Source organism: Lontra canadensis, unplaced genomic scaffold (genome assembly GCF_010015895.1).
Source record: "Lontra canadensis isolate GAN:19392208 unplaced genomic scaffold, GSC_riverotter_1.0 scaffold60, whole genome shotgun sequence".
In the NCBI taxonomy this organism is placed as follows: Eukaryota; Metazoa; Chordata; class Mammalia; order Carnivora; family Mustelidae; genus Lontra; species Lontra canadensis.
The window spans coordinates 3914839-3932065 of NW_022631054.1; the positions used below are offsets into that span (position 1 = coordinate 3914839).

Genomic DNA, 17227 nt, shown 5'->3' on the forward strand with positions numbered 1-17227 from the left:
GGGAGGGAGGAAGCCAGGACACAGGCACTGAAAGAGAATCAGCCTGGCTTCCCCCATCTGCCACCTGTGTGCCTCAATCCTAAAAGATGGGGGCTCACTTGCTTGGCCCAGCCTGGGGAGTGAGTCAAGGGCCTCAGTGCTGGAGGGCCGAAGCTCTATGACAGCCACCATGCCATGTCCAGAGGAGGAGGATGCCTGCTCTCTCCTGTCAATTTGGGGTTAAGGTCACTTTACCCCAAAGGGGCTGGGTGATGGGAGCCCAACTCTCCCACAAGGCAATGAAGGCTGGGCCATTAGCGATACATAAGGTTCTAAGTCCGTGATGCCAAATCCAGGGGTGCAGTGTGACAGTGTCCAGGACAGCCAGGTCGGTAGGGCCAGGCAGGACCCTCTATGGCAGGATGGTTCAACCGGGTAGACATCCCAACAACCACAAAAGAAGGTGGGTTGCAAAGAGATGGCGCTGAAGGCCCCCCAGCTCAGCCTTCCTTCACTTCTACCCACTACAAAGCCACCTGAAGCCCGGCCAGACCAACGAGGGGACTATCACTCACACCCAGAAGTATCCCCCCCACGAAGGTTCACAGACGCCCCAGGCAGCGACATGCACACATGCACAGAGACGGAGCAAGCCTCCCCGTCCCCCACAAGTATGAGGGCAGCGATGGAGCCCGCCCACTGCACGGAAAGTTCTGCACTCAACCCTGCCTGGGCTTCCTGCTGCAACTTCTGGGTTCCTGGAGAGATGGGTGACCCTGCACACCAAACCAGTGAAGGCAGAGGGCAAGGTCAGTCTCTGCAAGGAGCGGGCAGCAGACCCTGGCCCAGTGCGCTGTTTGCCATGGGTCTAGATGTATGATGACAATGGCGGCTGGTAGCCATAACGTGTCAGGAGCCTCCCATGCCTGCCAGGAGCCAAAGGACTGTGTCTACACTCTAGGGTCAGGCTGAGCAGACGGTGTCAAGATCCAAGCAGTCCCTGCCAGCAGCCTCTCCCCCCACCCCCATGTTTTCTGGCTCTGCCAGAACAAACCAAATCAAACAAACAAAAAGTCCTTGAGCTGTGCAGACCTCTCTCTTCTGGACTTCACCTCTGGCATGGTCTACTGAAGGCAGGGACCCTGCAGCTCTGTTTGGCTCACACAGTGCATAAAAAGGGGCATAGAGCTCCCACCCATCCCTGGCCTCAATCCCACTGGCCGCACATGTGTTAAAGGTCTGGGTGTCTAGACCCACACCCCACCCCAGGAGGGAGGGAGCAGAGAGGACACTAAGGGAGCACAATAACATGGTTAGACAATGGGTCTTGGGCTTCTTCACAGCACAACACGGACAGAACCATGTCTATGACACTTGGGGGGTAAAAGAACACAGGACCCCCACCGTCTTGTGCCTGGCCCAGTCACCCGCAGGCTGAAGGGATCACATCTCAATCTACATAACCTACACCGGCTGGGAACCTCTGAGTCAGAGCTAGCGTCCTGGGGTGAGTCAATCCTGGTTCAAACCCCAACACCATCACTTAGCAGTGGTAAGATCTTGGACAAGTTACTTAGTCAGCATCTACAAAACACAGAGCACAACTCCTACCTTAGGAGGTTGGGTTAAGGATTCAGTAAGACAATCCATGCAAAAGGTTCAGCAGAGGGGCACCTGGGTGGCTCAGTGGGTTAAGCCTCCGCCTTTGGCTCAGGTCATGATCTCACGGTCCTGGGATCGAGCCCCGCATCGCGCTCTCTGCTTAGCTGGGAGCCTGCTTCCCTCTCTCTCTCTGCCTGCCTCTCTGCCTACTTGTGATCTCTATCAAATAAATAAATAAAATCTTAAAAAAAAAAGAGGTTCAGCATAGTGTCTGCCTCTACACTGCAGCATTCAGTAGCATGCGCTGTCATTAGCTTAAACACCTAGCTCTGTATTTCTCCTGCCCAGAAGAGAAAGGGGGTGTTACTTAATAGGCACTGAATAGGGGGAGGGGATGGGTAGAGGCAGAAGAAAGAGGATACCCAGAGGCAAGGCTTAAGAGACCCTGAACCTGCCACTGGGCCGCTGGCCTGGGAAAGTGGTGGTGGGGGCACCAGCCGAACTACCGAGGAGGGAGAGGGGCCGGGCAGCAGTTGGAGTGTGGAAGCCCACAGCAGCTCGCGCGCTTGCTCTGTTCATGGGTCTGGGGGGGAAGCAGCGGCTGGAGCACCAGCTGGCAGTCATCAACCCAGGGCACAGTAAGGGACTGTCCAGGAGTCTGGAATTAAGACCTAGCGCCTCTAGTCCAGGATGCACATTTGTCAAAACGACTGAACTAGATAATTAAAGGATCTGTGAAACTGTGTGTATATATACCTCAATTTTTTTTTTTAAGATTTTATTTATTTGACAGACAGAGATCACAAGTAGGCAGAGAGGCAGGCAGAGAGAGAGAGGAGGAAGCAGGCTCCCTGCAAAGCAGAAAGCCCGATGCGGGGCTCGATCCCAGGACCCTGGGATCATGACCTGAACCGAAGGCAGAGGCTTTAACCCTCTGAGCCACCCAGGCGCCCCATACCTCAATTTTTTAAACAAAGCAAGCTGTGACTCTTAACCGAGGGATCAAAGTTAGTATCACTAATAACGGAACTGACATCATATTACTCCTGATACAACGTCAACTTACGGTCGTTATTTTGCCCCAAATGTATAGCCTGAATGTGATCATGAGATGAACCCAAACTGAGGGACATTCAACAAAAACATGCCGATAGGCTTCAAAAACACAGTGACCGGGGCACCTGGGTGGTTCAGTGGATTGAGCCTCTGCCTTCAGCTCAGGTCATGATCCCGGGGTCCTGGAATAGAGAGAGCCCCTTGTTGAGAGCTCCTTGTCGGGCTCCCTGCTCAGAGGGGGGTCTGCTTCTCCCTCTACCCCTCCCCTGCTCGTGCTCACAGACACTCTCTCTCTCAAATAAATAAAATCCTTTTTTTTTTCTTTTTTTTGGGTGGGCAGTAAAGCAAGGTTTATGAGGTATAGCAAAGTGATAGTACAAAGCTCCCAAGGAGGGAGGGGACCCGAGGGAGTTGCCCTCTAATAAATAAAATCTTAAAAATAAATAAATAAATAAATAAATAAATAAATAAACAAAACAAAACACTGACTGGGGAGCCAGTCTAGCTTAACGGAGCCTAAAGACATAAGACAAGTAAGTGCAGTGTGTGATCCTGGGGGGTGGGGGGCAGGCATAAAGGATATGGCTGGGCACCTGACAAAATCTAAAGATGGACTGTGTGGATGTTGTTTCCTGAATTTGAAAAGTGCACTGTGGCTACATGGGAGAACGTCCTTCTTGGGTGAGAGTCGCTGAAGAGTTTGGGGGTGAAGGTCATGAGGCCTGCAACTGGCTGAGGTCAGAGACCGGAGAAAGAGCGAGCTGCTGAAGCTGCTCCCAAAGCCCTGCGGGAGCGTGCTGTCCAGATTCACGGACTCAAAGGGACTCCTTGTGTGGACACAGTCCACAGTGGCAGGACGGGGATCGCATCCTCGTTGGGCAGAGGCGGGCTGGCAGGAACCAGAGCTGCAGAGCTGCGTCTCGAATGCCCCCCACCTTCAGCCCCTGCAAACACGGTGCTAAAGGGAAGAAAGAGGCCTTTGTGCCATCTCCAGGTCTGCCACCTGGTGGAATCTTTCTGCAGCACATCTTCAAAGGGCTCCTCCCCGCCTCAGGTACAAGGCAAGTGGGTCACTGCTCTAGGTGGACCATCAGGAAGGACGCAGGAAAGACTCCATAGAAGACCCACCTCAGCTACCTCTGTAACGGGGGCCTTGAGTAACAGATTCTAGTACCTTGCACTTTCTCCTCTGCTCTGGGACCTGGGCCTGCAGGGTTTCTCTCCATCTCCGCCAAGGGGGTCCTCTGATACCCTTCTGGTCTTCAGGAGGAAACCCCAACTCCTCGGTGAGCCTGGCCAGACTCAGGCTACCTGTCCAGCCTCACTGCCTTGGGAGGCCCCCTAAATCCAGCCACCAAATGACTCACAATTCCTTGAGTGTGCTGTGCACACCCTTGCCCTGCCTTCCTCTCCCGGGTTGGCTCATCCTTCTCCCTCGGTCCTCACTGCAGCAAGTCCTTTCCTCCTCCAGCTGCCAGAGCATCTGAGCATACCTCTGTCCCCTCTCACTGTCCTGTAACCACTGGTTTATCTGACTCCCCCCACCACTGAGGGAGCAACTCCCGTTCATTGCTGCTTCCCTGCACACTGCCCAGGGCCTGGCACACTGCTGAATGAGAAAACGGAGTGTAGATCTGTTTGTTATGCACCCAGAATGCATAAGAAGCCACAATGGGGCAGGGGACAGAGATCACCCAGCTGGAGGCTAGGGCTAGAGTGGGGCCCAGCAGTACGGATGGTTGGTCCACCCGCTCATAGCAGGAGACAGAATCCAGGATCAGATCACAGCTATAGGGAACTGGGCTGCAAGGGTGCCGGGAACCATTTGTCCAGGCAAAGTCCTATGTCAGAAATGCTTGGATGCCTGGGGCAGGGAGGGTGCCAGGCTGGCTGCTGGCCAGGTGGTGTGCTTAGCCGGTGTCTGTTGCCAGAGAGCAGCCCCCACTGAGGAGTGAATTCATTCATAGCATGCCTGAGGCTTGGGCCCAACCTCTCACTGGCAAAGGGACACACTAGTCCCCTTTCGGCTGAAGCCAGCAAAAAGATCTGCTCTCCCGCAGCAAGATGTGGGCGCACGTGAATGACGGCGTGGGATGCCCCTCATACCAGTGATCGGTCCTCTGGGTCACTCTAGGCTCGTAGTGTGAAGGTCCTTCTACGGATCAGAAAGATTCCTAGCACTCTTGCTACCCCCAGAGAAGAGAACCTGGGGCTCAAGTCTGCATTTTATCTGACCACACCTGGAAAGAAACACCAAGGCTTGAGGTGAGCAGTGTGAAATCTGAGCAGATGACCCGACTAAGACCTGTGGCTCTACTTGGTAGACCAGACCCCTCCACACTCGAGGTCTGACAATTCCCTCTAAACTTCCCCAGGCTCCTTCCTGGATGGTGAATTTTGGACTCAGAGCCCACGTGGGAGGCCCACAGCCTCAATGAACTCTCACAACAACTAACTTTTGCACATAGCTCTGTAGTTTACAAAGCACTTTCCAATACATGACTGTAACGGACTCACGCTCCTGCCCCCCACCACTGCCACCAAACCCAGCATTGTCTAGAAAAAGATATGGAGACCCCGAGACCTGCCTAAAGTTACCGGACTGCTTGCTCAAAGAGGAGAGATGTGGACACAGGTTTGCCAGCTCTGAATCCCATATTCTTTCTTCCTCCACTGGTCCTTTCCAACCTGATGATGGCTGCAGGCCTAGGAGTGGCAACCACAGAGAGGACAGTGTCCTCTGGGCTTCCTTATTAGCAACTGTTCTCCTGGAATTAGGGAGCTTCCAGCCAGAAAGCTGTAGGCAAGCAGGGAGAGAGGGGCCGAGCTTGTCCCTGAAGAAGGAGGTGTTTTGGGCCCCCAAGCAGGTCTCTCTGGAGAGAGGGGCCAAGCTGAGGGTTACTGAGATATCCTTCTACAAGCCAACAAGTATGTGTCCCCCACCCCTCCACGACCCAACCCCTCTGGGAGCCACCCCCACCGCACCCCAAAACTCACATGTAGATGTTTCTACCAATGCTCCCAACTTCCAACCTGCTCTCCAACCACAAAGTCAACTCAGGGAACCAAGAGGAATTCTTTGCCCACAGAACCAAGTGTTTCAAATAGTAGACCAGTGACCCAAATGCTAGTTGGGAGAGCAAGATGGATTTTGAGGTCAGGTAGATCCGGATTCAAATTCCAGCTTCTGTCACTCACTTGCTTGGTTTTCCTGAACTAGTCACCTACCCCTCTGTGAGAGGGGAGCCTAGAGACCCTGGCCAGCTTACCAGGCCCACAGGAGGCTGCCTGAGGCCTGATCTCTTCACCTCCTGCTAGGTGAAGGGAAGGGGGGGGCTCTGTTTGTCAGCTTTTCCTTTGAGTTTTAATGACAGCCACCCCCGAAGTAGGCATGAACCCTCTCCCTGGGAGCCTGAAGGCTATAAGGAACCTCTCCAGGAACCCACTGGAAGCCATTTGCTTCCGAGCTCAGGATGGAGCTGGGGGGATGGGAGGCAGATTAGTAATCCCTTGGCTTCAGCCAGGACTCCCTGATGACAAAGATTCATGCATGCGCTGTCATCTTCACTGTTCCAAAACAGTGTGATGATTTTGCTCATTTTTAAAATGCAGGCTATGTATAGCTCCAGTGTGTCAAGAATCCGTAACATCACATCATTCCCTAAACGTCGTGCTTTAATGCCTCTGGGGTATCCAGTGAACTGGCTGCTTCTAAGGCAAGCCCGGCTCCCTCTCGGCTCCCTCTCGTGGCCCAGGGTGAACCCCACCCCCTGCTCCCCGGCATGTGGGAGAGTACCTGCAGCGGCCCGGCCTGGGAGGAAGTGACTCAGCCCAGTGGGAAGTGGGAGGGGCGGCCAGAGCGAGGGCCCTGTGCCCAGCCTGCTCCCCCTCAGCACATCCGCACCAGACCCATCCTCTGTGGCCGCCTTTCCCCAGCGGGACTCCAGTGTGGCCGGCACAGGCAAGGGCCCAAAGACCCCCTGCTCACAGCAGGCCCAGTGTCCGCAGTTCGGAGGCTCAGCTCCCGTCTCCTTTAGGAGGCCAGAGTCACATACAAGGAGATTATGTAATCAGAGATGTCCCTCTTGGTCCCACTGCCCCAAGGAAGTCCCCACTGGGCTCCTCTGCGGCCTCCATGGGGGCCGGAGGCAGAGAGTCTGGAGGCAAAAGGCTCCTGGGCAGAAGGATATGTTCCCGAGTGACTCTGGGAGGAAGGGCTCCAAGTCTGTGCACACGGAGGTGGACCCGTGGGCCCCTCGAGGGAAAAGACATAAGGAGGGGAGACCAGTCCCTGCAGATGGGGCAGAGGGCCTCACCGGCAGCCACTCTGAGAGCAGCTGCGCTGGTCCTGCCACCAGCTCGCCCCTCCCAAGGGCCTCCGGAAGCAGCTGATGTGACAACAAATAATCCGTCACTGTGTGTGGGTGTCAGAGGAGGAAGGGACAGACTTAGTAGCTCTTTCTGGGGCTGTGCTGCTCTGGTATCTCCCATCCAGAGGAGCCAGGCCTGGGAGACGTTCCTGGGGGGCCCCTGGCTCTGCAGCGGGGCCTTCTGCCTTCGGCAGTGAGGCCGGACCAGGTCACTGACAGCCCTCCCCTTTCCCGCCAGCCTGTCCTGCCACTAAGGGGACCCATTTGCTGCTCAAGCCATCAGTGACTGCCTTGTGCGGTGACTCAGCCAGGGAACCAGGCCTGCCACGGAGTCCCACGTGGAGTTTGGGTTCTTGCCGCCCACAATTGCCCAGATCACGCAAGGAGAAAAGAGCAAGTGACTGAAGAAAGGCTGGCTGAGTCTGAGAGCCACCTTCGTGTCCGCGGTGCAAGCTGAATCCGCTTCTCAGCCCGCCCCTGGCTCACCTAGAGGAAAGGGATGGCGCCGCCCCTGCACAGGGTTCCCTGAGGACTGCGTGGGGGAGGTGCCAGACAAATGTTCCGTTTCCTTCCTTCCACCCCAGATTTCCAGAGCAACAGACGGGGAAAGCCTGGGCCAGGCCCAGGTACATGTGATTTTCAGTCTTTATACTGTTGTTGTTGCTGCTTTTGGTGCGGGGGGTGTGTGGGGCGGGAGAGGGCAGAATCTTAAGCAGGCTCCATGCCCAGCACAGAGCCAACTCAGGGCTCCATCTCATGACCCTGATATCATACCCTGAGCCAAACTCAAGAGCTGGATGTTCAACTGACTGAGCCACCTGGGCGCCCCTCTCTTTATACTGTTTTTAACAGCAAAAATCACTATGCCATCATCCTGTAAGAAAGGCAATTTGGACTGGGGTCAGCAAACTGCCTTAACTGCCTCCATCAAAAATTAAATTCAATTAAATTTCACAACTTTCACAATGAATAATACAGTTCACGAATGCTGCTGGCTGTGGCAGCTCAGAGGGGCAGGATGGCATAGGCTCCGGCAGGAGGGGCCATCAGAGTGCCCCTCAGTGAGCCATTCAGACGGTGGGCCTCCGTGAGACTCTCACCTGTTCTGAGCCGAGAGGCTAGTGAGGGCCAGGGCTGAGGTCCACGAGCTACCACTGACACTCAATGGTTCTCACAATGTGTTCTCACTCATGTTCTCACAATGGTGAGAACACACTCATCACGTGTCTACTTGCCTGTTTGTTTCTTGGGAGGGGGAGCTCCTATGAGCAAGACCCGCGCCTTGGCCTCCTCAGAATCCCCTGCCCAGGCTTGGGAGGTACGCAGAAAGTATGTGTTGAAACCACAGCCAACAAAGTAAAAAAAAAAAAAAGCACACCTCAGGCCCAGCCTTTCAGTTCTAGGGATTTATCCTACACATATATCCATGCAAGTTCACAAAGATAAATGTGCCCAATGAAGGTTCCTGTAGAACCATGTGTAGCTGCAAAAAAACACAAAAGATAAAACCACAAAACCCAAAATATGCATGCACACAGATATCCAGACGGAAGCACTCTACATGTCCATCAAGAAGGGAATGGTTCACTACATCACGTTCCATTCTATGGAACCTATATGCAGCCTATAAGACTAGGTCCACACCTGCAGATAAAGATGCCTATGGTATATTATGTTTAAAAAAAAACCCAAACAACAAACCAGTACTATTTGTATATGATATGATCCCATTTGCGTAAAGAAAAAAAGATTATACACACACTTGAATATGCACAGGAAATTTCTAGAAGAAACACAACAGTGGGTACCTCCAGGCAGGACGAGGGGCCCAAGGAGGGGAGAGAGAGTTTTATTTTATATTCCTCCATACTGCTTAACTATTTTACCATACACTATTATAACAATACATTTTTTTAAACTAAAATTTTTTTAACCCATTAGAATTGTTAAGAGGAGTAACGGGCTCAAGGCAGGCCGGACCTCAGGGAAGGCACACTTGAGGGAGGACAGCATGGGCCGCGGGTGGAAGCGGGCATGTCCAGAACGCACCAGCCTGGGCGCCACTGCGAGGCTGCATCAGGAGGGTCGGACGGAAGGGACAAAAGCACTCCTGGTACACTGAAGCTCCCTTAGGCAACTTGCACACATGCCCATAAGGAACTTCCCGCTTGCCAGCTAGTATCCATCCAGGCTGGGAGGACCACCAAAACGTTCAGACTGGAGACCTGGGAGCTGGCTCAGGACACCTCTTTTGGACCACTCCCAGACCCGCTAGTAAAGAGCTGACCAGGACCTCACCAGAGCTGGCCCTGGATCCTGGCTGCAGGCCAGGCACTAGGCTGAACCTGTGACAGACAGCAGCAGCTCGTGCGTAATCCTCATTACTACCTGAGGGGCAAGGAGCAAAGTGTCCATTTTACAGAGGAGATGAGGCTGAAGACAGGCAGTGACTTGCTCAAGGTCACTCAGCTGGTGAGTAGCAGAACTGGGTTTTGAAGCCAGGTCTGATCTGAGCCCAGGCCTTTAACTTCTAGGTGATACGGCTGCAAGTCTCCTTACCCACTCCCCACAGGCCAGGAGAGGGAGGGACCTGCCTGCAGGAAGGGGCAGTTCCAATCTTCTGGCAAAGAAGGGACTGCTTCAGCTTTGTCAGAGACCCTTCCTACAACTCCCTGATTCCAAGATTCCGTGTGGGCTGGACTCCCTGGGGCCAGAGCTGGCCCAGGCTGAATGGCCTGGCGTGGGCCCTAGAGTCACCCATGTAGGCTGGAAGTCTGGCTCTGCTCCTACCGGCTGTGACACAGTAGACCAGTTCCTTAGCCCTTCTGGGCCTGGGGTTCTCCTCTATAAAACAGAGGCACCCCCTCCTTCCTTAGATTCTGAGAAATATTTCCTATGTACTGAGGAGTACTTAGCAAAGGACCTGGAAAGTGGTGGTAATCTCCCTTTTCTGGCTGGTTTCCTTCCTCTTCCTTCAGGAGGGGCTGCGCTGGGAGAGCAGTCCTAAGAGGATGCGTCCTGGGGACTCCCGCCAAACGCAGCACCTCCAGGCGCCCACACCGACTGCAGAAAGGAGCAGAATTGTTCTCTAGAGCTGGCAGAAGCCAGAAATGGGGTTCCAAAAGCTCCACGGAATTTGGGGCTAGCCAGTCCTAAGGTCTCCCAAGGAACCAAGCTTCTCTCAGGAAGCACCTGTTGTCCCCTCATCAAACCTCTGACTAGCTCTGGCCCAAACCTAAAGACAAATGACAGGCACACCAGCCCTGTTCTCGCCAATTCAAACTACAGCGTCTGTGGGACGCTGTGTCTTCCTCCCGGATGCTTGGGTCACAGACTCTTTACAAGTTAAACATTTTCTGTCTCTTTTGCCAAGTAGGTGACAGTCTGTAAACATATTCAGAGGGGACAGCTTTGTTATGAATAACAAGAGCCCTTCTCAGATTTCTCTGGGGCTTTCCAACAACTAGAGTTTCTTTTAAATCATCAGGCCTGTTTATTACTGCGCTGTGTAAACTCTGGGGAGTCTGAACTCACTCCCCAGGTAGACCGCCATGAATCAGAAGAGGATGACCACCACATGGCTATAGTCTCTTCAGGGGGAGGAGTCCTTAGTGCCCCCGCAGGAAGGGGCACCACAACCCCAAAGAATACCTTTGCTTGCTGGACCCAAATCAGGCTGCTCCAGTTTATGAAAAGGGAGCTTAGAAATTCTTTTAAAAAATAACAATAATAATAAAAGGTACTCTTTGAAGCAGCAACCTCTCTTCTAGAATCCTGCAGATTCCGGCAGATCCCTAAGGTGGGCAAAATCATCTGACGGTCACTACAGCTCTGTCTGGAGAGCAAACGAAAGAGAGAATCACTTAAGGTCATCAGCGCAGAGCCTTCTGAATAAGTTAGACACACTCATAATGAAAACTGACCCAAGCACCCACGAGCCAGAATGGAACCACTGCTAAGTCAGTAAGTAACCTGGAGCACGCACAACCATCCCAGATCTTGATGACAGAGCCTGAGAGGATGTGCAACGTGGCTGTGGGCCCAGGGTCACCTGCAAGTCCCCAGTCTCATCTGAGCAGGTGGAGGAGGAAGACGTGCTCTGATTTCAGGCCACTTTCTCTTCTACCTTCTTGACCCCACAAACCCAAGGACAAATCCTATGAAAATCTCCCCAGTACCAAAGGGCTTGTCTGAAACCCTGTCCCCTCCGCACACCCTCTCCATAGCACAATCGGATTCTGGTCTAGCCCTGCACTCCTGTTGAGCTCAGGGGGACAAGGGCATGGGGCAACTCCTTCTCACCTCTTTGGTGGCTCTGAGTCCCAGTGGCCTCTGGCAGACCTCTCCTTCTAGAAAAGAGGGACGGAAGTCTGCTAATCCAGCCTAGGAAGTAAATCCAATCGCAAATTCTCTTTCCAGATAAGATCTCCAGGGAGTACTGGGAAAGCCATCTCTCCGCTGAGGATGCTGTCCAGGACCCCATCAGCTCAAGCAGCATGGAGAAGAGCTGCTCTGCAGGGCCATCCAAAGGCTGGAGAAATCACAGGAGTTCTGCACACTCAGCCAGCTGAGTTTCTGAAACGCTGTACAAGGTCACCTCCCTGGGCAAATCTGGGCAGAGGAAAGGTGAAGCGGGGGGAGCTGCCTTTCTCCCAGGCGCTGACTCAGGAACAACCAGAAGGAAGCCTGGCCTGAAGCTGGAAAGGGTGCCACAGACTTTGTAACTGATCCTCGCTGGTGAGATGCTCTCAGGTCTTACTGAATGGAGCTGGTGGGTTTCACCAGCCACTGTCTTTCAAGCCTCCCTATCTCTGTGCTATCATTCACTCTGTCACCCAAACCAGGAACCTTCTCATCACCTGCCACTGCTGCTCCTCCCTCAACCATCACTTCCAAACATTTCCAGAGTCTGACCAATTTCTCCCCAAAGAGCACCCGCCCTCTCCATCCCAACGGCCTCGGCCTGATCCAGGCCCTCAGGAGCCCTTGCTCTGAGCCATTGGAGCAGCCTCCTACTGGACTCCAGACTTGCTCTCTCCCCAGTTCACTCTCTCCCTGCAGCTAGACGGCTCTGGTTGGGGAAGATGTGGGTCTAACGGTGCTTTCCCCACTTAAAACAAAGCATCCCACTGCAGGAGAATAAGAAGTTCAAGCATCTTGGATTGGCGCTGACCTCTCCCAACACATCCCACAGCCCTGTGCCAGAGCCTCTGTGGTTTCTAAAGTCGCATCCACACCAGCACGCATCCCAGCCCGTGCCACGCTGCTCCCTTGCCCGGGGTGCCCTGTGAGCCCTCGGAAAACTCTCCTCACCCTTTGGGAGCCAGTTAAGCTCTAAGGGCTCTCTGACGTTCTCCCCAATCTCCTTCTCCCCCAGTGGAACTGCTCCTTCCTCTTGGTTCCCACCACACGTCGCACAGACTGCTGTGAGACTTGCCAAACCATGCAAGTGTTAATTGGTTAGGAGCCTGCCTCATCCCTGCTGGACCACAAGTTCCTCCAGGCCAGGGACTGCCTCTCCATCCGCCTTCCACCACATACAGGGGCTCACGCGTGTGCAACTGGGGCTCTGCATTTTGAGCCCCTCCACACATCAATGTGTGTGATGCTTCTTGCGGAAACTAACTCAGATACCAGACCAGGGTCACTAAGAGGGACACACACAGAAGAAACTCTAAATACCTTTTCTCTCGTGAACACTTTAAAACATGGTATTTTTTTTCCCTCAGCACTCCTTCTATTTTTTTTTTTTTTTTAAATTGGTTCTTTCAAAGAGCTGAGCTGAATCATCTGTAGGGCTCCCATACAGACTGGGTAAACTCCCCACAGATTTCCTTTTCAGAAGAATACAATAAAATCCTGTGATCTTGTGATCCCTCAGGACACTTCTGACAGCGCCATGGGGCGCAGTTCAATTCTTTCTTGGAAGTTCTTTCCTCCGGTCTGTAATAACACTTACCAAGTGTTTCTCACTCCATGTGTGCTAAATGCTCAACCCGCATCATCTTAATCCTCACAACAGCCCTCCTAAGGAGGGGCCTTGCTGTCCCCACTTTAAGGATGACAAAGCTGGGCATGGAGAGAAAAAGTTACCTCTAGTGACCAGCAGGGCTGGGACTGGAACTCAGATCCGTCTTACTACAGAGCCAAACAGGCTCTTTTTTTTTTTTTTAAGATTTTATTTATTTAGGGGTGCCTGGGTGGCTCAGTGGGTTGAAGCCTCTGCCTTCGGCTCAGGTCATGATCTCAGGGTCCTGGGATCGAGCCCCGCATCAGGCTCTCTGCTCAGTGGGGAGCCTGCTTCCTCCTCTCTCTCTGCCTGCCTCTCTGCCTACTTGTGATCTCTGTCTGTCAAATAAATAAATAAAATCTTTTTTTTTTAAAGATTTTATTTATTTATTTGACACAGCGAGAGAGGGAACACAAGCAGGGGGAGAGGAAGAGGGAGAAGCAGGCTTCCCACTGAGCAGAGAGCCCAATGCGGAACTCGATCCCAGGACCCCATGATCATGACCTGAGCCGAAAGCAGATGCTTCACGACCAAGCCACCCAGGCGCCCCCTAAACAGGCTCTCAGTGACAACACTGTGCTGCCTTCCCAGGTCTAATGTAAAAGACACGGGGGAGCAAGGGCAGCACCCCCTACGACAGGCCTTCTGAGAGGGCAGCCTTACCTCCCCAGCTGCTCAAGTGACCTGCAACCCCAGGAAGAGAGGGACATATGCACCAGGCACTTCTTTGCTGGGCAAAGCTCAGACCAAGGCAGGGAGCTTGACACCTGCCACCCTGTGCCTACAGTGCTTTCTCAGCAGAGAACCTCCAACCTGGCACCAACTCTCCCTGGTCAGGAGCCTGTAGTGGCCTCTTGAGAGGAATCTAGTCCTTTAGGCTCTCCCCTCCTCTGCTGGGACTGACTCCAGGCAGATCATTCTAAAACACAGATCCAATCATGTCACTCCTCCGCTTGAAAACCTTTTCACTGCCCTTGGCATAAAGTCCTAACCTGTTAACGTGGCATTTCCTTGTCAATCTACACTGCCTTACCTTGCACCATGCTGACTTTCATACCACCACATGGCACAATCTGAGGTTTCTGGAATAAACTATGCATATACTCAGGGACGCCTGGCTGGCTCCGTCAATGGAATGTGTGACCCTTGATCTAGGGTTCTGAGTTCCAGCCCCATACTGGGTTTAGAGATTACTTAAATGAATAAATTAATTAAAACTTTCAATTTAGGGGTGCCTGGGTGGGTCAGTTGTTAAGTGTCTGCCTTCGGCTAAGGTCATGGTCCCAGGGTTGGGCTCCCTGCCCAACTCCCTGCTTCTCCCTCTCCCACTCCCCCTGTTTGTGTTCCCTCTCTTGCTGTGTCTCTCTCTGTCAAATAAATAAAATCTTAAAAAAAAAAAAAAAGACAAAACACCTTTCAATTTAAAACACAAACTATGCATGTACTTATCTTTAGGGAGAACACTTTATCCTTTCATGCTCACTGGCTAAGCCTTCCCATCCTTCTAGACACAGCCCCACTGTCATCACTTCAGCCAAGGCTTCCCAGGACCTGCTCCCCCACCCAGGCTGGGCTCCCACAACCCTCTCTGCCTGCTGCTACTAGCCTTTTTACACCTTATTTCAACTACTTGTTTACAGGTCAGCCTCCCTTAACCAGACCACCAGCTTCTTGAAATAAGTTATCAAGTATCGTGTGACAGACATGGTTCTGTGTGTTTTACATGAGTTAACTTTTTTTTTTTTTTAAGATTTTATTTTTAAGTGATCTCTACACCCAATGTAGGGCTCGAACTTACAACTCTTGAGATCAAGAGTCACAAGCTCAGGGAACCTGGATGGCTCAGTCGACTAAGCATCTGCTTTTGGCTCAGGTCATGACCTCAGGGTTCTGGAATCAAGCCCCCCAATGAGGCCCAGGAGCCTGCTTCTCCATCTCCCTCTCCCTGGACTGGGGCGCATGCCGGTTCTCTCTCTCTCTCTCTCAAATAAATAAATATAATCTTAAACAAACAAACAAACAAACAAAGAGTTGAAAGCTCCACTGACTAAGCCAGCCAGGTCCCCTACATGTGTTAACTTTTTTAATCTTTACAACAACTCTATGTTATCACCCCTGTTTTACAGATGAGGACACTGAGGCACAGAGAGGTTATACCACTCGCCTACTGTCACACAGCTAGAAAGCTGCAAAGCCACAATCTGAACTCAGGGAGTCTGACTCCAAAGCCCACTCTTACCATTATACCAGAGGGTCCTTGCTTCTCCAGGCAAAGACACTGTTGTTGTCATGTGGGGAATGAATGAATAAATGAGGGCTACCTCCGCAAACCACTGTCACAGCAAGCCCACAAGGAGTCCTGAAGCAGCTCACAAGCACTGTTTACAAACAAGGATTCTCTGGCCATACAACTGCATATTCTGCTCTTCCTTATCTCATGCAAAGCTAAACCAAGAGGAAAATGTGCCCAGCCCAGGGTGACTACCTTCTTCCCTACTGCTCTCAAAACCAAGCAAAGCCAACCGGTTTCTCCCGTGACTTAAAACAGAGCAAAGTCTATCCTGCCACCAAAGGCAGCTGTCATCTCTTCCTTCCGCCAACAAACGGGCATCAAACCTAGGGAGAGGGGGTTGGCAGAGAACGCAGCGTCGGAAATCCCAAAGCCCTTACCCACAGCCCGGAAGGTGTGGCCGAGTGGTGTGGGAATGGGCGGGCCTGACCTGGCACTGCAGGTGACACTGACCACAGCGGCGTGCTATCTCCCAGGAAAAGGCCGGCCAAACGCAGCACTGGCAACCAGGTAGCTCTGACCCGCACCTGAACTCCTCCCGCGATGCCCAAATTTCCTCAACTGCGACGGATGAGAACTCCTGGAGGAAGCCCTGGCTGGCCCGCCCTGGGGACTCCTTCTAACTTTCAAGTCCCTCTCGGGATCGGGAGGAAAGCATGGAGAGGCAGAGGGTGTCTCTTGGGGCTAGCTGAGTTCAAACGCTGGTGCCCTCACTACTGGCCGAATGACTCCGAGAAAGGCTGGCAGTGTCCACCTCCCGGAGCTCCGGCCGGACCGAGGCTCCCCGCGGCCGGCCGGTACCCCGCGCACAGCAGCCCCCGCCCCCGCCGCTCGGGAAGGGCAGACCCCAGCAGAGGAGGGGGCGTTCGCTGTTGCCATTTCTGTCGCACCCGGACGGCCTCGGGGTGTCACCCGGGTCCCACCGCCACGGCCGCTGAGGCCCGCCCGCCAACCCGCACCGCCCCCGCCTGGATCCCCGCTCCGGGACCCCCGCCCTCACCTTCCCCCGGTGCTCAGCGCTGCTCGCCCATAGTCCGTAGCCCGGAGCCAGGACTGCTCGGCGCTCCGTCCCGGGGGGCCGGGGCCGGGCCGGGAGCGTGGGAGCCGCTCACCGCCGCCTCCCAGCGAAGCCACCCGAGCCGCCACCGCCGCCGCCGCCTCCCTCCATGGCTGCGGCGCCGCCACCTGACAACGGAAGTGACGCACCGCACCCTCCTCTCCGGCCAGAGCCGCAGACCCACCCCTCTCCCCTCTCCCCACCCCTCTCCCCGAACCCCGCCCCTCTCCTGTGTCCGCAGCCCCGCGGCCTCGGGATTGGGGCGCCATCTTGAGGATGGGCGGAAGCCTTCAGGCGGGAGGCCGAAATACGATTGAAGATTGGCTCAGGATGGGGTCTGGGCCGAAACCTGTAACAGGATTGGAGGCTGCCTCACTATAGGGGCGGTACTTACCGCTTATCTACGTCTGAGGTGAGGCTGGGACGCGCACACCGCCCGCGTCCCGACTCGGCAGGACCTCGCGTGCCCTACACTCGCCCTGCCGGGTTGGGAGAAGTCTCCCGCAGTTGGAAGATCGGCCAGTTGCAGTGTATTTGTCAGAAAAATGGCTCTTCCTTGATCCCCATTTCTCGGTTTCTGTAGCTCTGTGCGGGGAGCGGCTGCAGTTGGACTCAATGAAATCACAGGAATTCCTGTCTCAGCCCTCACAATTTATTTCACTCAGCGCCCCTCGCCTTTGTAGAAACCCCGCTCCAACCTAAAGATCCCTAGAGCCTTGACTAGGGACGTTTACAGTGAAGAGGTCCTGTTAACAATTCCAACCATCTAACCTCTCAGTCCCTCCTGCTGCAGTTTCGGTCCCTTTCTCCTCCTCCTCCAGCAACCACGCCCTCCATGAATCAGCTTCTTGCACCAGCAGATG

The 17227-nt window shown here is 53.7% G+C and overlaps 1 protein-coding gene across 3 annotated transcripts in view; it reads right to left on the reverse strand.

Moving 5' to 3' along the window:
- STK40 (serine/threonine kinase 40) overlaps window positions 1-17017 on the reverse strand; it is a 40282-nt gene extending 23265 nt beyond the window's left edge. The window contains exon 1 of one of the 3 annotated variants that reach the window (XM_032877270.1): window positions 16759-17017. The gene's annotated coding sequence lies outside the window, so the exon portion shown is untranslated. Of the gene's footprint in view, window positions 1-16307; window positions 16489-16758 lie in introns of those variants that run through there. The other 2 variants (XM_032877271.1, XM_032877269.1) reach the window with 2 other exon arrangements.
- Window positions 17018-17227: the final 210 nt, after the last annotated feature.